Raw genomic sequence first — 21,155 nt, forward strand, 5'->3', positions numbered from 1 at the left:
AGGGTTACTGGCAGGTACCCCTCACAGATTCAGCGAAGGAAAAGACCGCCTTCGTAACTCCAGAGGGTCTATACCACTATGTGGTCTTACCTTTTGGGTTACATGGGGCCCCGGCTACATTCCAGAGGTTGATGGACATAGTGCTCAAGCCCAATCAGGAGTACGCGTCCGCCTATTTAGATGACATTATCATCTTTAGCACTTACTGGCATACGCACCTATCCCAGGTACAAGGGGTTCTGGATTCTCTCAGAGCTGCGGGGTTAACGGCAAATCCCCAAAAATGTGCGATAGGGCTAGAGGAAGCCCGATATTTGGGATATGTGATAGGCCGAGGAGCTATTAAGCCCCAAATCAATAAAGTTGAGGCCATAAAAAACTGGCCTAAACCGTCAAGTACAAAGCAGGTGAGGGCGTTCCTTGGCATCCTTGGGTAATACCTCCGGTTTATACCTAATATTGTGGGGTGATCGGCAGCCCTGACTGATCTCTTGAAAGGAAAAAAATCGGTAATGGTTCAGTGGAACCCTAAGGCAGAGGAAGCTTTTCAGTCCATGAAGTTGGCCCTGTGTGGACAACCGGTCCTCATCAGCCCCAACTTCAAGGAAACCTTCATTGTACAGACAGATGCCTCGGAGGTAGGCCTAGGAGCGGTATTGTCACAAAAAGTGAATGGTGAAGCGCACCCGGTCACCTACTTGAGTAGAAAACTTGTCCCGGCAGAGAAAAACTATAGCGTGGTAGAGAAGGAGTGTTTGGCTATTAAGTGGGCCTTGGAATCGCTACGTTATTATTTACTCGGGCGTCAGTTCTGCTTGGTGACGGACCACTCACCCTTGGTATGGATGAGAAATGCCAAGTAGAGGAATGCGCGAGTCACCAGGTGGTTCCTGTCACTGCAAAATTTCAGTTTCTCGGTAGAACATCGCCCTGGGAAGTCGCAGGGAAAAGCGGATGCCCTGTCCCGGGCACCCTGTATGGTGGCAAATGTTCAACCCCACAAGTTTGAACACAGGGGGGGGATATGTGAGACAGTGACCGGAATCGTATACGAGGGACGTTATATATCCCCCAGAATGTGTACAGAGACCTATTAAATCCATTGGAGTGCATTGCAGTCACAGACACAGCTGCGGCTGCAATGCAGGAATGAAGGTGAGCAATCACCTGGTCAGACTACCTGGCTAAGGCAGATTAAGTAAAACCCGGCAGGGCCTTCATTTCTTGGAGGAGGTCACAGGAGGCAGTGGGGCGGCCTCCTCCCTCCAACCCGGATTTTCCAGTGGCTCTTGCCACAGGTCCTTTAAAATCCCTGCACTAAACATTAGTGTTGTTCTATGTTGCAACCTGCTAGGAGCACAGCAGGTTAGCTCAGCAGGACTGAGTGTGGCTGAACCACCGCCTAGGAAGGCTCTGCACCTGTCAGGCTCTAAGAGACCCGGCGTGGCCGTTGTCCCCGGCAACCGTTGTTTATGGACTCATGTTAACCCGGCTGCGAACCGGAGGACTTTCTGTTTAACCGTGAGTTGCTGAATAAAAGCTGTTTATGTTGGACTTGCTTGGGTCACTGCCTCAGTTACTGCATGGTGTGTACACCTCCGCCTTAAACTAGTGTTAATCGTAGCATTTCACATGCTTCCAGACATTTTATTGAACGTCACCAGAGATCTTCTAGTTCCTTACAGGTGATTGGTATGGAAAGAGTTAAGCCTGCACATCGAGGAAGGGATACCAGACACCATTTACTTACCAGAGAGGCATTCTGGATCTACAATCTTGGATCCCGTTTTCCAGATGGCCTTAATGCACGCCGTGAAATCATGTTCCATTATGAATCTTATATCTTGACTTTGTTTGGTTAAATATGTTAAATTGCAATGTATGTTGTCATAAGTTTTATTTTAAATTTTCTTTTCTTTATGCATGTTGTTCTTATATATTATTCTATGTGATTGGTTCACACTAATTATGCATTCAGACGCACCTTTATGTGACCCAATCTCTTGATTTCATTGGTCGCTACAAAGTATAATACTATAGTGTGTCATATGCATGTTAGCTTTGACAAAGAACACAGATCTGTGTTCGAAACGCGTTGCTATTTTGGAAGCTGGTTTCCTTTTCTTTCCTGGCTTAGAGGGAAACCATATCTACTTTGGGTGTCATTTCTCCCATGAAGTCCTCTAATGCAGCTTGTTGCAGAAGCAATGGCAGCCCATCCAACATCAACTCGCACTTGTCGGTGGTGCTTTGACACACAAACATCTTTCTTTGCGCATTTAATTTCATGACAACAGAGTTGGGCAATTACCTGATCTGCAATGCGGTTTGAGAAATAACATGCATAAGCACGTCCGTTCCACATTAAAAAAGCAGCCATAGAGTGTCCGGGAACTTTCCCCCCCACTTTTCTCGCCAGGGCTGCTTCTCGGCAGGGATGGACGGAACCACCAGAAAACCGGAATCTCCTCCCGTGGGCCCTGGGTTCTCCTTCAGGAGAGTTCATAGTGTCAAGGTGAGGCAATGATGATGATGGAGACCACCATCTGCTTAGTTTTCTGTTACTTGGAATGCAAGTGCAAGTATGCAGCCAGCCACCCATCCACCCACAGGCCGCAATACTAAACTGTCAGATTTCTGGGCAGCTGCTTGCACTTGAAATGTGGCCTTTTAGGCTCGTGGAGGTGGAAGCTTTTCATAACCTCATGGTGGCGGCCGGGTGTCCATACTCTGTCCCCAGCCGCCACTATTTCTCCCAGTATCGTCTCTGCCTTCCACTAGCATGGGTCCCACAACATTTCCCGTTCCCTCCCCAGTGCACTTACTGGGAAGGACCGCCTAACCACAAACACGTGGACAGGTGAATGTGGCCAGGGACGGTACAGAGCCAGTCCACAGTTTTTTTGCTGAGAGTTGTATTTAACTCGGTGAATGGACTGGCATAGAGGTAAACCGTATCTACTCTGGGTGTCATTTTTCCCAGGAAGTCCTCTAATGCAGCTTTTTGCAGAAGCAATGGCAATCTGTCCAGCATCAACTCGCACTTGTCGGTGTTGCTTTGACACACAAACATCTTTCTTTGCGCATTTAATTTCATGACTACAGAGTTGGGCAATGGCCTGATCTGCAATGCTGTTTGAGAAATAACATGCATAAGCACGTCCGTTCCACATAGAAAAAGCAGCCATAGAGTGTCCGGGAATCTTCCCCCACACTTTTTTTAACAAGAGCTTCTTCTCGGCAGGGATGGACGAACCCACCAGAAAACCGGAGACTCCTCTTGTGGGCCCTGGCTTCTCCTTCAGGAGAGTTCATAGTGCCGAGGTGAGGCCATGATGATGATGATGATGATATAGACCACCATCTGCTTAGTTTTCTGTTAATTGGAATGCAAGCGGAAGTATGCAGCCAGCCATCTCCCACCCACAAACAGGCCGCAATACTAAACTGTGGCCTTTTAGGCTCATGGAGGCGGAAGCTTTTCAGAACCTCATGCCTCGTGTCCATACTCGGTCCCCAGCCGTCACTATTTCTCCCGGTGTTGTCTCCGCCTTCTACAAGCGCAGGTTCCTGAACATTACTGCTGGTACTTTTCTGTGGGAATTTGCTTGCCTCCAACCAGCCTGGAATATTTCCAGCAAACTATGGTACGACGCCATGGTATTAGCACTGTACTGTATCAGTAGCGAAGCCATCCCCAATTTCCTTCTCAGGAATTTTATTTGGTAGACTGAGTGGCTGCCCAAATACATTAGTTTCTCACAAAGGAGTTGAAGATAGAGTGGCAGTAGGTGCAATTTTCTCCAGCCTGTTAGATATTAGAGGGTGAACGGCAGCACATTGAATCAATGGTTAGCACTGAAGACTTGCAGCACTGGGATCCTGGGTTCAAATCCCAGCAAGGACAACATCTGCAAGGAGTATTTATGTTCTCCCCGTGTTTGCGTGTGTTTCGTCCTCAGTGAAAAAGCAGCCATAGAGAGTCCGGGAACCTTCCCACACATTTTTCTTAGCCAGGACTGCTTCTCGGCAGGGTTGGACGGTCCCACCAGAGAATTCTCTGGTGTGCCCTGGCTTCTACCTCAGGAGAGTTCATGATAGCGCTAGCTTTGCAGCTGCTATGGGGCTCATGAGTGGGGGAGAAAGGTGAGCCCTCAGAATCAAATCCTCTGGTGGGCACAATGTTTTTCAATCTGAAACAGCTTCTCAGTGGGAGTTGCATTTCACCCCAGCCATATTCTTTAGCTCGGTGAAAGGACTGGCATAGAGGGAAACCGTATCTACTCCGTCACCAGGTTCCACCCATTGTCACACACAACCATGCCTGGCTGTATGTTCAGCGGTGAGAGCCACAGATCGGGGCTGCTGTGTTACAGCTTTCGAAAGCTCTGCAGCGCTGGGCAGTTTGTCACTTAAGCATTAGTGTTGAGCGAGCATGCTCGACACTGCTCGGTACTCGCCCGAGCATCTCACTACTCGGGAAGTTCGGCGAGCACCAAGCATTTCCGGGTTACTCGGGCGGAAGCTCGTGTCTCCGCCCTGCACATTTGGCGCTCTTTACAGAGCCAATGAACATGCAGGGATTGACAGCCAGTCACTGTAATGCCGCAGCCATGTTGTTTGTGGGCATTACAGTGATTGGCTGGCCGCACAGCGTCGCCTCGAGTATTTTAAACCCGGTGCCGCCATCTTGGACACAGTCGCTCCGGATCAGACAGTGTAGGGTCAGTGCTGCTTAGTTGGTGAGAAATATATAGTGCGAAATAGGTAGTGTAGGGTCTCTAAAGCCTGCAAAATCAAACAAACTGTCCTTCTCAGGACTAATATCCATCCCAGATATCAGGCAGCCAGGCTGTATAGGAGACACAGTGGTTAACTCAGCAAACGCTGCATTACAGTCCTGTGTGCTCCTGCTGGTCAAATTGCTAGACTTATCTCCCGGTCTCAGGGACCAGGAAAAATCCTTTTTTTTTTTTTCATCTAAATCCTGTTTTTTTTTTTTTTTTTCCCTCAGTCAGACTGTACAAATACTCGTCTTATTAACCTTTTGGTTCCCCCCCCCCCCACCGAAAAAAATTGAGTGTGTCTGTGACTGTTCAGACACCAATATATCTGTTTAAAAGAGTCTGGTGTAGGCCAGATAAGAAGGAACTTTGGTTTTGCAGTTCCATGGTTCAAATCTCTGTATTATCCTGCTCTTGCCATTTTTACCGTAAAAAAAACAGTAATAGTGTCTCCCTGACTGTTCAGAGATGAATATATCTGTTTAAAACAGTCTCGTGTAGGCCAGATAACTAAAACTGTGGTTTTGCAGTTCCACAGGTAAAATCTCTGTAGTATCCAGCTTTTGGCATTTTTTCCATAAAAAAAAAAAACAGTAATAGTGTCTCCCTGACTGTTCAGACACAAATAGATCTGTTTAAAAGATTCTGGTGTAGGCAAGAGAAATAGAACTGTGGATTTCCTCTTCAACGGTACTAATCTCATTTTTATTACCCTTTTTCCATTGATAGTGCGAGTGTAAGCTATTTTACTTCATTTACAATTAGAGATGAGCGTTGTTCGACTCGAACTGTTCGCCAATCTCAAATTCGAGCTGTTTTGGGCGGTGTTCGAGCCGTTCGGCGAACACGAACGATTTGAAAAAAATTCGGCTGTTCGAGGTTATGTTCGATAACTGTTCGTGCACCAAAATCATAACTGGATTTTATCTCAATAATGATGAAAATTAATGTTAATACGCAGTTTGAGTGTACAGTGGGGCGGGGGGAGGGTGAGGAGATGGATCTCTGCAGGAACAATGAAGATCTCCATTTTTTTTTTTCTCTTTCCTGCATTTACAGTGGGGAGGTGCAATCTGTCAGACTATCAGCAGCGCACACACGGAGCGAAGTGCTTTTTTTCACCCAAGCAAGGGCATGTGTCATTGGCAGTGTATGTCACATGTCCTTGCCCTATAAGACCCAGCCATTTTCCCCGTCGCCACCATTTTCTCACTGCTGCAGCTGCGTGTTAGACGGCACTGCTGTTGCTGTGTGCGCTATACCTTGTTAATTTCAAGCCAATTTTCGCACAAATCTACAGATAGCTTGGGAGTAGGGAATAGTTGTGACTGCAGTCCTTTTAAGGACTAGGTTACAGCATTTCATACGACTTTTATCAGGCAGGTCTGTGCTCTTAAATAGATAGGTTGGGAGTAAAGACTAATTGTAATTGCAGTCCTTTTCAGGACTAAGTTACATCAGTTCCTATCAGTTTTTGCCAGGCAGGTCTGTGCCAGTGCTGTGCAAGTTTTTTTCACAGCATTTGGCTAAATCTAGCAAAGCTAATCCTTTTTGGCCTATTGCAGAGTGTGTTAGTCAGTGGAGTAGCCTATCTGTGTTGCAAGCTACACCACCTGTGTATAGAATAGCAATTTTTTTACTGCACCTAGTGAAGTAAAACCTTTTGGGCATAGCATCATTCTATTAGTTCATCTATACTGACCTCCATCAGGTTGCAAATTGAATATAATTTTTTTCTGCATCTAACCCAGCCAATAGTTTTGGCCTAATACCACAGTTTGGCCACTCAGCTCTGCTCGGTTCCCATCCATTGTTTTTTTGTGCAAACAACTCCAGAGTTGTTAATTAGTTAACCACCTAAATGAGTGGAAAAAGGCCTGGTGCTGGTGGAAAGGGGAATAGGCGTGTTGGGAAGGGGAAAAAAGGTTGTGTCAGTGGGGTAGGTGTTAAAGCAACAGTAACATCTGCAGAAGAAAGACCATCTTCCAGCCAAACTAAAATGTCTACTTCTTTTAGCGGACAATGTGATAAGATCCCTTTCTTACGGCCACGCCAATCGCTACAAATTCCAGATGAGGCACAAAAACAGCAGGTGCTTCAACGGATATCAAGTGCTCCTTTAAGTGGGCTCTCCTCCACATCAACTTCAACATCACAAATACTCCAGTCCTCAAAGGTGTCACCCCAATCGCACTTGCTTCCTCACAGCTCCCAAATCTCCAGCTGCCCGTCTGAGTATGAGGTAGAACAGATGGTTGAGTCTGCAGAGCTGTTTACTCATACTATAGCCTGGGAATCAGAGGTCGGCTCCAGTGCTTCTGTGAATCCAGACGAGGAAATGATCTGCACTGATGCCCAGAATCTTTATGAGTCGGATCCAGGACCAGACGCAGAAGGTTCTGACCATAATGTAGACCCTCATTCCCAAACTGTAACTCCTGTTGGTGGAGACAATGAGGAAGACCATGATGAGACTCAAATACCTGATTGGAGCGACAACTTTAGTTTTTTGTCAGGGCAGGAACAGGTTGGCTCTGAGGACGACGGGTGTGATAACACACAGGGTGATGATGATGAGGTTGGAGATCCCACTTACTGTCAACCCACAGTCAGCCAAGAGATGAGGTCAGCAGAGGAGGTGGAGGAGGATGCTAGTGATGACGAGGTCAGGTTACGCCTTCCTGGACAGAGACGTAGTACTGGAAGCACGTCAACAACTCTGCCTCTCACCACAAGTCGTGGTGGCTCTTCAGGTCGCATGGGTGCTAAGCCTTGCATAGCCTGGTCATTTTTTCAGATCGATAAAGATGACCCAACTCGTGTTATCTGTAACATTTGTCAGAAAAAGCTAAGTAAAGGCCAAAAAATACATAGTTTGAGTACTTCATGCATGAACCGGCACATGGACATGAAGCATAAGTTGCAGTGGGAAGCTCACTGTGCTACAATGCGGCCTAGCCGGCCGGGCCAACCACCGTCTACCATATCATGTGCATCCGCAGCCTCTTCATCCTCTGTGACTGGGGAGACAGCAGTCACACCTGTTTAGGGACGCAGACCTGCCACCTCTTTACCCGCAACAGCCAGCGTGATTGGCAGGTCATCATTTTCTTTGGAGGTGGTAACACCAGCTGGTGTTGAGCGCTGTCCGACATCGATAGCACCACCTTTGGATCAAGGCAACCTAACATGTCCGCCTGCATCTTCCTCACAGACCGGCAGTTTGCCGGGGACACCCTTATCAACCCCGTCTAAGCACAATAGCCAGCCCTAGGTCCCTCAGATGTGGACAAGTAAAAGACCATTTCCTCCTAGCCATGAGAAAGCTAAGAGGTTGAATTTCACCATCTGCAGAAATGCTGCCTTTCCGCCTGGTGGACACAGAGGATTTTCGAGACCTTATGTCCGTCGCAGTGCCCCAGTACCAGATGCTTAGTCGGCACTACTTCTCAAAGAAAGGTGTGCCTGCGCTCCACCAGCATGTCGCACACAAAATCACCGCTTCTTTGAGAAACTCTGTGTGTGACAGGGTGCATTTCACCACAGACACTTGGACGAGTAGGCATGGACAGGGGCGTTACATGTCGCTGACTGGGCACTGGGTAACTATGGTGACAGCAGGACAAGGGGCTGCTGTCCAAGTCTTGCCATCCCCACGAGTTGTGCGTCAATCCTCTTTTTCTCAAAGTTCCTCCACTGCTTCTGCCTCCTCAACCTCCTCTCGGTCCTCCACCTGCACCCAAAGCCTGTCTGGTCATGCCACAAGCTTTCTAACTGCGCAGAAGGGATCCTGCACACCTCCTTACTATGCTGGCAGTAGGGCTCAACGTCATCAGGCGGTTTTTACATTGAAATGTCTGGGAAATGTGAGTCACACAGCTGAGGAGTTGTGGTCAGCTCTGGAGAACCAATTTCATGAATGGTTGTCTCCACTGGACCTGAAACCAGGGAAGGCCGTGTGCGACAATGCTGCAAACCTGGGTGCGGCCCTTCGCCGGGGCAATGTCACACACGTGCCTTGTATGGCTCACGTGTTGAACCTGGTTGTCCAGCAATTTTTAGCCCACTATCCCAGACTAGATGGCCTTCTGCAGAGGGCACGGTCGCTGTGTGCTCACTTTCGCCGTTCGCATCCCGCAGCTCAGCGACTTACATCTCTATAGAAGTCGTTGGGCCTGCCACTTCACCGGCTAAAATGCGATGTGCCTACCCGGTGGAATTCAACTCTGCACATGTTGCAGCGACTGTGGCAGCACCGACAAGCCCTGGTGCAATACGTTCTAACGTATAGCCTGGGCCAACGAGATCCAGAGGTGGGGCAAATCACGCTGGAGGAGTGGTCTCAGATCAGGGACCTATGCACCCTTCTGCACAGTTTTGAAATGGCAACGAAGATGTTTAGTGCTGACGATGCCATTATCAGCATGACTATTCCGGTGATTTACATGCTGGAGCACATGTTAAACAGAATTCGGAGTCAGGTGGTGGCACAAGAGGAGGTGGAGGAAGTAGAGGAGGAGGAGTTGTATGCGGAAGGGCTAACATCTGCAAGGTCCAGACGGTCGGCAGCACCAAGGCGGCAGGCATGTGAGGGTGGGGGAGATGGTTTTACCAGGGCGCATGGTAGCAGCCAAACTAGTGAGGAAGGTGCAGGAGCCCAGGAAGAAGTGGAGGACGAACTGATGGAAGACTCATCAGATGAGGGAGACCTTGATCACATTTCTGTTGTGCGAGGTTGGGGGGAGAGGACAGAGGAAGGAAGCATGATTGTTACCTCGCCACCAACACAACAGGGACTTGGTGCTCCTGGATGCGCAACACACATGAGTGCCTTCTTGCTGCACTACCTGCAACATGACCCTCGAATGTGAGAATTAGAAATAATCCTGACTACTGGGTTGCCACACTGTTAGATCCCCGGTACAAAAGTAAATTTGCAGAAATTATTCCTGCCATAGAAAGGGATGCACGCATGCAGGAGTATCAGCAGAGACTGTTGCAGAATCTTACATGTGCTTTTCCACAAAATACCAGTGGTGCACGTAGTGAATCTCACAGTTCCAACTTGCCAACCGTGGGACCGTCAAGTGTTCAGCACTCAAACCGTAACAGAACCACAGTATCTGCTGGTAACATCAATTTTGCGGAATCATTTCACCACTTTTTTAGCCCATCCTTTGTAAGGCCACAGGAGACAAGAAGTCTGACACATAGTCAACGCCTAGAGACGATGGTACAGGAGTATCTCCAAGTAAACATTGAAGCCACGACTGTGTCACTGGACCCTTGCTCTTTTTGGGCTTCCAATCTGGATAAATGGCCGGAGCTAGCCACTTACGCCTTGGAGATCTTGTCATGCCCCGCAGCCAGCGTTCTGTCTGAACGTGTGTTCAGCGCTGCTGGTGGTGTGCTGACAGATAAGCGCACACGGCTCTCCACTGATAATGGAGACAGACTCGCGTTCATAAAGATGAACAAATCATGGATCCGAAACGACTTTTCTACCCCTGTGTCATCCTGGGGAGAGTAAAAGCTTGATGATTGGTTAAAATCACCCTACCAACCGTTTTAAGCTTTCAAATTACTAATCATGTTTATCTGTATCTTGACTGGAAAATAATTTGGGCTTTGTAGCAGTGTGCAGCACTGATCCTATTAGGCCATCTATACTAAAGCTTCACCAGATTTAAAATTAATAATAATTTTTAGCTGGTTCTGAATGGGGTAGAGGTCAGGGGAGCATGGGGGTCACACCATAAGTTTGTCCCCTTTTATGCCCATATCAGCCAGAGATGCAGATGTTTTATGTGCAGCATGAGATGGTGCATTATCATGCAGAAAAATGATCTTGCTGTGAAATACACGGTTCTTCTTCTTGAACCATGGCAGGAAGTGCTGTTTGAGAAAATCCACATACATTATGGAGTTCATCTTTAGCGCCTTCAGGGATCCTAAAGGGGCCGACAATCTCTCTCCCCATGATTCCAGCCAAAAACATTACTCCACCTCCTCCTTGTTGGCGCTGTAGCCGTGTTTGCGTGGGGTGTCCATCAACCAGCCATCCTCCACTCCATCCATCTGGACCATCGAGCGCTGCACGGCACTCATCCGTGAACAAAACAGTTTTGAAATCATTCTTCATGTAATGTTTGGCCCACTGGAGCCGTTTCTGCTTGTGTGAAGTGGATAGAGGAGGTCGACAGGATGGCGTATGCACAGCTGCAAACCTCTGAAGGACCCTGCATCTTGTTGTTCGGGGGACGTTGGAGGCACAAGCAGCTTCAAAAACTTGTCTGCTGCTATGACAAGGCTTTTTTGCCGCTGCTCTTTCAACCTGACGTAATTGCCTGTAGGAAAGAGTCCTCAGTTTGCCCTTATCAGCACGCACACGTGTGTACTGTGAATCAGCTACATACTTCTTGATTGCCAAGACACTTCATCCTGATCATCGCACAATGTTGATTGTAGTCATGCCTTGACCTAAACACTCCACAATTTGTTGCTTCTCAGCAGCCGACACATCCTTTTTCTTTCCCATTTTGGCAGAAAATGTAGGCTGCTTAATAATTTGAGACAGCCTTCTTAAGTAGTCTTGCCTTTCATTGGACACACCTGCCAAACTAATTAGCACAGGTGTCTGCAATTGCTTACAGTGATATAAAGAGCCCTGACACACATCACCATCAATGAGTTTAACTGACAAACAAACAAATTCTTCCCTTATCACTCCTAAACACTTTTTGCATAATAATTTGGAACAGTGTACATGTGCTTTTCCACAAAACACCAGTGGTTCACGTAGTGAATCTTACAGTTCTAACTTGCCAACCGTGGTCTGTATGGAGTTGTTCAATAAAGGGCCCAAAACTAAGATAACATAGATGGGAGAGGTCTCTATGAATAGGAATTCCTAAGCATTTGATACCCTGTGAGGGCCAGACAAAGGGAAAGTTGGACTGGATGGAATCCTATATGGATTTGGGGAGGGAGACATCGAGGGCCTCAGACTTCGCTGCATTGATTTTAAAATTTGACCATGTAACAAAGTGATCTATTTCAGCCATAACAGCATGGATGGATATATGTGATTGAGTGATATATACTAGGACATCATCAGCAAATAGAGAGCACTTGTACTCGGTGCCTCCCACCTCAATCCACCTAATATTGGGGTTATGGCGAATTGATGAGAGCAGGTGCTCCGTCACTAGGATGTATAAGAGAGGGGACAGAGAACATGCCTGCCTTGTCCCATTGGTGATTGTGAAAGGTGATGAAAATGTTCTGATGCGCCCCCTGGGCCTTGGGACACCCGGAGCCGGACCCTTTTTGGTGGATGCTGGTGGTTGTAGTCTCCGTGGCGGCAACCCGGTTCCGTGGCTCAGGGCGGTCAAACCAGTGGCGGATCTATTTATGTGGTTTTGATGTTTAAATGTCCGACTACGCCACCCGTGGATTGCGGTCAGAGTGAACCGCCGCTCCAGGGCAGACCGCTGAGGCTGGTGTTGTGGGTGCAGCAGAGCGTAGCATAACTCCCCACGGGAGGAGTATAGCCTCAGGGCAGTGTATGCGGAGGATGGGGGTGATGGTGCAGGGCAGCAGCAGTAATGACACGGAGTCAGTGATGCAGTCCAGGGCCTTTACTCACAGTTCTTAATATCCAGACCACGTCTGCAGGTAACGGCTGCCCACGTCGTACTGTGCTCACCAGGTGAGGGGCTCAGGCAACTCCCAGATAACTTTGGAGTGCTTCACAGGACCCCCTTTGTGTGTCCTTTGTCTGGCCTTTCTTACCAACCCTTCTGTCCGGCTGCCTCGGGCCTCCTCTTGGTAAACTTGGCGCCAGTTTCCCTGACCCTATGTGGTGCCTTCCTAGCGGGTGTAGCGAGGGGCTGCGCCACATAAAATGTCACAGCCTCCGGTTTCTAGCTGAGGGTCGTTTCCTGCCTCCACTAGTTTCGGGGACCGGTCTCCCCCTTTGGCCTGACCCCTCCACGCAGGTGGATTCGGGTGTGCGGTGGCGACTCGCCCGTCCGCACCCCTGGGATCCCTTCATTCCTCGTTCCTGGAGCCTTCTCCGCTCCTCTTCCTTCCTTCTCCCTCTTCCAGGCCTGGGCCTCTGTTACTAGGCCCGCCTCCGGAGCAGAGCTCATGCAGAGCCCCTGCTCCCTGCCACTTCTGCTCAGACTTCTCTGCACTGAACTAAGATGGTGCCCACCTTTTATACTCCCTTCTCAATGCACCCAGGAACTGCTTCCTCCCTGCTCCTGCACTACAGGGTTCCCCTTCCTCAGTGTTCCCTCCCCCCACTCCAGCCAGGGACAGGGACTGTCGTGCCCATCTCAGAGGCATATTGGTCGCCCTGCCCCACGGCAATGTGGTGTAATGCATGCAGGTGTCGGGTCCTGATCCACACTCCATCCTTACCTGAGAGTGAGATATCACACCTCTGGGTGAGGTGCAATACCTCTGTAGCAACCGAGCCCTCAGGGTGCTACAGTTCCATTTATCTTCAGCCTAGGTGACGTATTGTGATACAGGGCCGTGATTTTGGCTATAAAAGGGTCCCCTAGACCCCTACCCCAAGCTTTTTAAGAGAATCATATATGGCGTGCCAGGAGACTCTATGGAATGCTTTCTCAGCATCCAACGAGAGTATCTAATTACAAATTTTTAACTGCATCTAGCCCAGGAAATACTTTGTGCCTAGTAGCAGTGTCTGCTAGTCAGCGGATTATCCCGGCTGTTAAGCAAGCTACACCACCTGTAGTTTGGACACTAAATTTTTTTTTTTGGGGCAAGCCAGGTACAACTAGGCAGCTGGGGGCTGGAATTCACAGCACATGGAGGCCCATGCTTTCTGGGCCCCCCCCCCGCTGCAAATTGCAGTCCGCAGCCACCCCGGAAAATGGCGCGTTTATAGAAGCGCCATCTTCTGGCGCTGTACACAACTCATCCAGGGCCCTGGTTCGATGGCTCACTGGGTAATAAAGGGGTTAGGGCCAGCTTGGCATTATCAGCTGGCCCTAAGCCCGAAATTCATGGGGTCACGCCAATATTAGACATGACCACCATGAATTTCTAGTAAAGTATTTAAAAAAAACACAACAATTAAAGTCCTTAAAGTCCTTTAATTGAAATAAAAACACAATTCTTTATTGTTCTAAATTAAACCATACTTACCATCACGCCCATTCCAGCTGAAGCCAACGATCTCCTGCAATAAAAGAAAAATAATAAAGCAACATCATCCTTACCTTTCCATGGTTCCCAGGACAGCTTCAGCTCTGCTACATCGAGATGACAGGCTGGACCGCAGCAGAAAGCTGCCATCCAGCCTGTCATCCCGCAGACACTGAGAAGCGCAGGCTTGCTTGAGCTCCTCAGTGTCTCGCTGTGACGGCATCCAGATGAGCCGAGGTCATGTCCAATGAACTCAGCTCACCTCATGCACGTCACTGACAGCGTGGGAAAATTCTCCTGCACTCAGCGCTTCAGCGTGAGAATTTTCCCACGCTGTCAGTGACGTGCCTGAGGTGAGCCGAGTTCATTGGACTTGAACTCGGCTCATCTTTATGCCGTCACAGCGAGACACTGCGGTGCTCAGTGTGTGCGGCATGGCAAGCTGGATGGCAGCGTTCTGCTGCGATCCAGCCTGTTATGTGAATGTAGCAGAGCTGAAGCCGTCGTGGGAACCATGGAAAGGTAAGGATGATGTTGCTTTATTATTTTATTTTTATTGCAGAAGACATTGGCTTCAGCTGGAATGGGCGTGATGGTAAGTATGGTTTAATTTAGAACAATAAAGAATTGTGTCTTTATTTCAATTAAAGGACTTTATTCTGGGTGTTTGTGTTTTTTTTTAACTTTGACTATGGGGTTAGTAATGGGGGTGTCTTATAGACGCCTCTCCATTACTAACCTGGGCTTGATGTCAGCTGACATTATAAGCTGACATCAACCCCAACCCTATTACCCCACTGCCACCGCTACAGGGCAGTGGGAAGAGCGAGGCTAAGTGCCAGAATTGGCGCATCCTATGGATGCGCCATTTCTGGGGCGGCTGACGGCTGGTGTTTCTAGCCTGGGAGGGGGCCAATATTCATGGCACCCTTCCTGGGCTATTAATATCAGCCCCCAACTGTCTGCCTAGCCTTTGCTAGCTATTAAAATAGGCGGGACCCCACGTCATTTTTTTGGGAGTCCCCCATTTTAATAGCTAGTAAAGGCTAGGTATTCAGCTGGGGGCTGATATTAGTAGCCTGGGAAGCTCCGTGGGTATTACCCCCATCCCAGGCTTCAAACATCTGCCCCAGCCGTCTGCTTAACCTCCGCTAGAGCCTAAAATTATGGGGAACCCCACTCCAATTTTTTTTTAAATAAATCCTTTATTTTAACACTAAATGACAAGTACAGTAAGCAACACTGTCACTGTACTTCATATATATGTGACTGACATGTTTCTATCTATCTAATCTATGTGTGTATCTCTATTCCTTCTATTCTAAATTGTCGGGTACCGCTGCTAAAATGCCGGCCGGCTTTTTTAAAGAGACGGTGCATGAAAACACCATTATTTTTTTTAATAAATCCTTTACACTAAATGACAAGTACAGTAAGCAACACTGTCACTGTACTTCATATATATGTGACTGACATGTTTCTATCTATCTAATCTATGTGTGATTCTCTATTCTTTCTCTTCTAAATTGTCGGGTACCAGTGTATGCCGCTGCTGAATTGCCGGCTTTTCATGTTTCACTGTGAGCACTGTTCCCATCGATTTGGGCAACCACTGTAATGCCACAACCACCATGGCTGTGGCATTACAGTGAGTGGCAGACAATCCCTGCATGATTGGTGCTCTAAATAGCGCCAGACATGCAGGACACGCTTTTGGTGCACGAACAGTTATCGAACATAACCTCGAACAGCCGAATTTTTTGCAAATCGTTCGGGTTCGTCGAACAACTCGAACACCGCCCAAAACAGCTCGAATTTGAGATTGGCGAACAGTTTGAGTCGAACACCACTCATCTCTAAATACAAGGTTATCTTGGAAAGATGAAAGAAATAGTAATAATTAACCAAAATGCAATAGAACCTAAGGTTAAAAACAAATAAAAACGACACAAAAGGACTAACATATAGGTTAAAAGATCTGTGGGGACGGAAGGGAGGTGGGAGGCAGAGGCACACTGATCACAAATATGAAGCAAAACACAGAGACTCGTTCAGGCCTTGCGGCACCATGGTTTCCAGAAGTGTAATCCAACGGCATTACTTTTGTGCCAGAAGACGTTGTATATTACCCCATCTAATGCCACACTGTGTATGTTCTATACCACGAACCATAAAACGTTTAGGATTACATTTTTTGGAATTTTTTATAATGACATGGTATCATTTTCAATTGAGAGGGGTCTTCTTATTGTGGGTAGCGTGCATGCGCCCTCCCGGCCGTGACTTGCAGCGCCCCACCCTTTGTCTGCCCCTCAACCTCGCACTCCATGGTCCAGGCCTGGCGCCGGCCGGACCACGTGATGGCCTTGGTGAGTGACGGGGGGTGGGACGGCCGCACTCGCGGGTGACGCTGGCGCATGCGCCATATGCCTTGCTATTGTTGAACCAATCTGACCATGTGGTCGGAAGGTCCTTGCAGATAAAATACGGCACAGGATGTATGCCTAACCACGCCCCCTGAGGAAGCTTTACGGCGAAAGTGTGCGTTTGGGGTTCAGGCTGGAGACCTGCCACAATAACACGCCATGGGTATAACTTATCTCTCCATTTCACTTGACTTATATTTTGAATTGAGCGATCTTTTTCTACTTTGTGCGCCCCCCTGACACCCATGCATCTGTGTGGATGCCTTATAGCTCTATTCATGAAGAAATTATTTTGAGGGGATAATACGATCTTTGATGGATGTAAAATACTTGACACTGACATTGTGCAATAATGATGATATAATTGTGCCACCACTTGTTTCTTAACTCACTATTTTTTGTCCATCTGAAGCTGGGTAGGTTATGCACCTTGGTGAATCCGCTGCCCTTCTTTCCATTGTTTTCCCTATGATCAAGCTATATTCAGCTATATAAGTTAATTTATGAGTTGTACAACTTTAATATAGGGCACTTGCCCTTTTTTGAATATAAAACTAGGAATGTATTTCTGGAACGTATATGTATTTATACTGGACTATTTTAGCCTATTGACAAGTCCTCTTTAATTGTGAGAATGCGTCACAGTAATGGGATTATAAAGAAGCGTCCAAAGGTATCATTTAAAATTTTCATTATAACACTGCCTTCAAATCTGTTCATGTTCATGTCCTCAGTCCATCTGTTACACTGTGACTGTCTAGCACAATAATATTTCCCAGATTCTTCAGGTTTCACTCCAGTGAGTTTACCATAAACTTCTCCTTTATTTGTGTCTCTTGTTATAGTTATACGTCCCTGGAGAGAATCTGCATAAGCTATGCTATTGTCATAACATATTCTCCCCAACCACTCCAGTCCTTTCCCTTCAGGTTGTCTGATCCATTCTACACAATACATGTTAGTGCTGTCAGTGAGGGAGGCACCGGTCACTTTACAGGTCAGGTCCAGAGTCTCTGATGGTCTCACAATCCCAGGACCAGACTCCAACATAGAGATTTGTGAAGTAACACCTGTAATAAAAAAAAAATTACAACTTCAGATGATTTTATTGAACTGATATACTAGATATTTCCATTAAATGAGACCTACATTGTAATGACAACACAGCACTGAGTAACCGCAGGAAAGTCTTCATGTCTGGTCTGAGGAGCTCGAGAGAATCTCTGCACAGGATCTGTCTGCACTGAAGCTTCTCTGAAGACATTTCCTGATCTCTGTTCTCTATTTATATTCAAAGCAAAATACAAATATTTACATATTTACTATTATGTCCAATTGAGGAACCCAACAAAAATCTAACTAATTACTTATGAAAAATAATATAATTATACTTTAGTTTGGAAGATGGTACCGCTAACCTGATTTTTTAACAGCTGCTATTTGTTAAACTCTCATTGGAAAGCCATAATAACCTTCAACGATTATAAGTGATAATTTATCTACAATCTAGAATATCAATGACTAATTAGCATCTACGGAATACTTTTTTAGGATAGTCAAAACGAGTTAGTATTCTATTCTCTAATCCAAGTGACTTTAATTATTTAATCATTATATATTAATAGATGAAAAAACGATCAGTATGAATGTAGAAAATGACATACTTGAAAAAAATCTTATACTTGTTTTTGCTTAGCTGTTTTCCTCTATCATTTAAGATCCTGGAAAAATGCAGGTTCCCAACCAATCTATTAACCCATCAATAAACTAAGTAGCCTAATCCTCAGTCAATCACCTACTAACTGTGTAAAGGTGCAATGTTCTCTGACCAACATGTATTGAACAATAAGGATGTCAGAGATAATAAATAGTGTTGAGGAAGCATGCTCGACAATGCTCGGTACTCGCCTGAACATCTCACTACTCGGGATGCTCGGCGAGCACCGAGCATTCCCGGTTACTCGGGCGGGAGCTCGGGTCTCCACCCTGCACGTTTGGCGCTCCCTACAAAGCCAATGAACATGCAGGGATTGCCAGCCAGTCACTGTAATGCAGCAGCCATGTTGTTTGTGGGCATTACAGTGATTGGCTGGCCGCACAGCGTCACCTCGAGTATTTAAAACCGGGCTCCGCCATCTTGGACACAGTCGCTCCGGATCAGCCAGTGTAGGGTCAGTGCTGCTGAGATAGGGAGATATTTATACTCCGAAATAGTTAGTGTAGGGTCTCTAAAGCCTGCCAAATCAAACAAACAGTCCTGCTCAGGACTAATATCCATCCAGATATCAGGAAGGCAGGCAGGCTGTATAGGAGACGCAGTGAGTGGTTATACCAACAAACGCTGCATTACAGTCCTTTGTGCTCCTGCTGGTCAAATTGCTAGACTTATTCCCCGGTCTCAGGGGCCAGGAAAAATAATTATTTTTTTCATCTAAATCCTGTATTTTTTTTTTCTTCAGTCAGACTGTACAAATACGCGTCTTATTGACCTTTTGGTATCCCCCCCCCCTCCCCCCCGAAAAAAAGTTGAGTGTGTCTGTGACTGTTCAGACACCAATATATCTATTTAAAAGAGTCTGGTGTAGGCCAGAGAACTAGAACTGTGGTTTTGCAGTTCCACGGTTCAAATCTCTGTATTATCCTGCTTTTGGCATTTTTTCTGTTAAAAAAAAACAGTAATAGCGTCTTTCTGACTGTTCAGACACAAATATATCTGTTTAAAAGAGTCTGGTACAGGCCAGAGAAATAGAACTGTGGTTTTGCAGTTCCACGGTTCAAATCTCTGTATTATCCTGCTTTTGGATTTTTTTCCGTAAAAAAACAGTAATAGTGTCTGCCTGACTGTTCAGACACAAATATATCTGTTTAAAAGAGTCTGGTGTAGGCCAGAGAAATAGAACTGTGGTTTTCCTCTTCCATGGTTCTAATCTCCTTTTTATTACCCTTTTTTCATTGATAGTGCAAGTGTAAGCTATTTTACTACATTTACAATGGGCAAGGTACGTGGCAAGGGACGTGGAACTGGACGTTCTGGTGATGGACGGGGCCGTGGCCAAGGTGAAAATGTGCCAGAACCAACAGCCACATCTTCTTTCTCCCACTTCTTGACCCAATTACTAGGGAAGCACACTACAACACCAGTATTGCAAACTGACCAGTGTGAACAGGTAATTAATTGGATAGCAGATAATACTTCCAGTTACCTGGGCACCAACACCTCCGGTCTGTCTTCCACATGGTCAAGTTTTAGTAGCCATGAGTCTCAACCACATACTCCTCCTCACCCTGATGCTCCTTCCTCCCACCATGCCGAGTGTTATCAGACAGCAACTGATCCCACAGTTGGACACTCTGAAGAGCTGTTTACTGGTCCATTTCCATATTTTGCCCCTCACCTGCTCCGCTTGAAGTGGTGGAAGAGGAGATCCCATGTAGCGATGCCCAAATATTTGAACAGCCATGGCCAGAGGAAGTCGACGCTGGCAATTTGTCACAAGAGGTGGACGATGACGAGACACGATTGCCACGAAGTGAGGAGGAGGATCGTGGTGCGCAAGTGGAAGAGGAGGAGGGTGGTGGATGATCTAGTAACTGACCCAACATGGCAGGAGGACATGCAGAGCGAGGCCAGCAGCACACAGGGGGAGGGAGGCAGAGTACCCCAACAGGCAGGAAGAAGCAGTGTGGTGGCTGCACACAGAAGGCGGGCAAGACTCTGCTGATAACCCCAGAAAGGCCATTTGTACCACCTGCCATGCCAGCATCAGCAGGGGTGACAAAACTACCTGCCTGACCACCACCAGCATGTTGAGGCACATGTCAGCAAGGCACCCGACTTTGTTGGGCGAACCCCAGGATCCACAACCAGTGTCAGCTGGTGTCACCACTGCTTCTTCCGCTGTTGTGCATGTAAGAGAACCCCTTGTTGTACGTGCAAGGCAATCCCCTGTCCATACTGCATGCAAAGATGTCCCCTCCTCTCAGTCTTCACTTGTTATGGAAGTCTCTCAAGAAACAGAATCAACGTCCAAGTCCACGTCCCACCACAGCGTTCAATTGTCCATATCACAGACCTTTGAATGAAAGCGCAAATTCGCAGCCAACGCCGCACAGGCCACAATCCTAAATTCACACATTTCACGACTGCTTGCGTTGGAGATGCTTCCTGTTAGGCTGGTGGAGACGGAATACTTCCGCAACCTTATGGCGGTGGCCGTCCCTCAGTACTCGGTCCCCAGCTGACACTATTTTGCCCGGTGTGTCATCCCCGCACTACACAAGCACGTGTCCCAAAACATCTGCCGTGCCCTCAACAACACAGTTACTGGGAGAGTCCACCTGACAATGGACACGTGGACAAGTGCTTGTAGCCAGGGACGGTACATCTCTCTGACGGCACACTGGGTAAACATAGTGGAAGCCGGGACCCAGTCGGACCTTGGGACGGAACACATCCTCCCCACACCGAGGATTGCGGGCCCTATGTCAGTCAGAGTTGCCCCCACAGTGTACAGCTCCTTCACATCATCCTCCTCCTCATGATCAGCCTCCATCTCAGATATCAGCACATCAGATACAAGCTGGAAGCACTGCAGTACTGCCTCTGCCAAGCTGCCACAGTCTGTGCTGAAACTCAAAAGCTTAGGTGATAAACCTCACACTTCTTGTGAGTTGTGGACAGCTGTGAAAGAGCAGGTCTGTGGCTGATACCGCTGAACCTACATCCAGGCATGGTCATGTGTGACAATGGCTGTAACCTGGT

Source organism: Phyllobates terribilis, unplaced genomic scaffold (assembly GCF_046119375.1).
Source record: "Phyllobates terribilis strain yellow unplaced genomic scaffold, ASM4611937v1 Scaffold_1__5_contigs__length_1240528914, whole genome shotgun sequence".
In the NCBI taxonomy this organism is placed as follows: Eukaryota; Metazoa; Chordata; class Amphibia; order Anura; family Dendrobatidae; genus Phyllobates; species Phyllobates terribilis.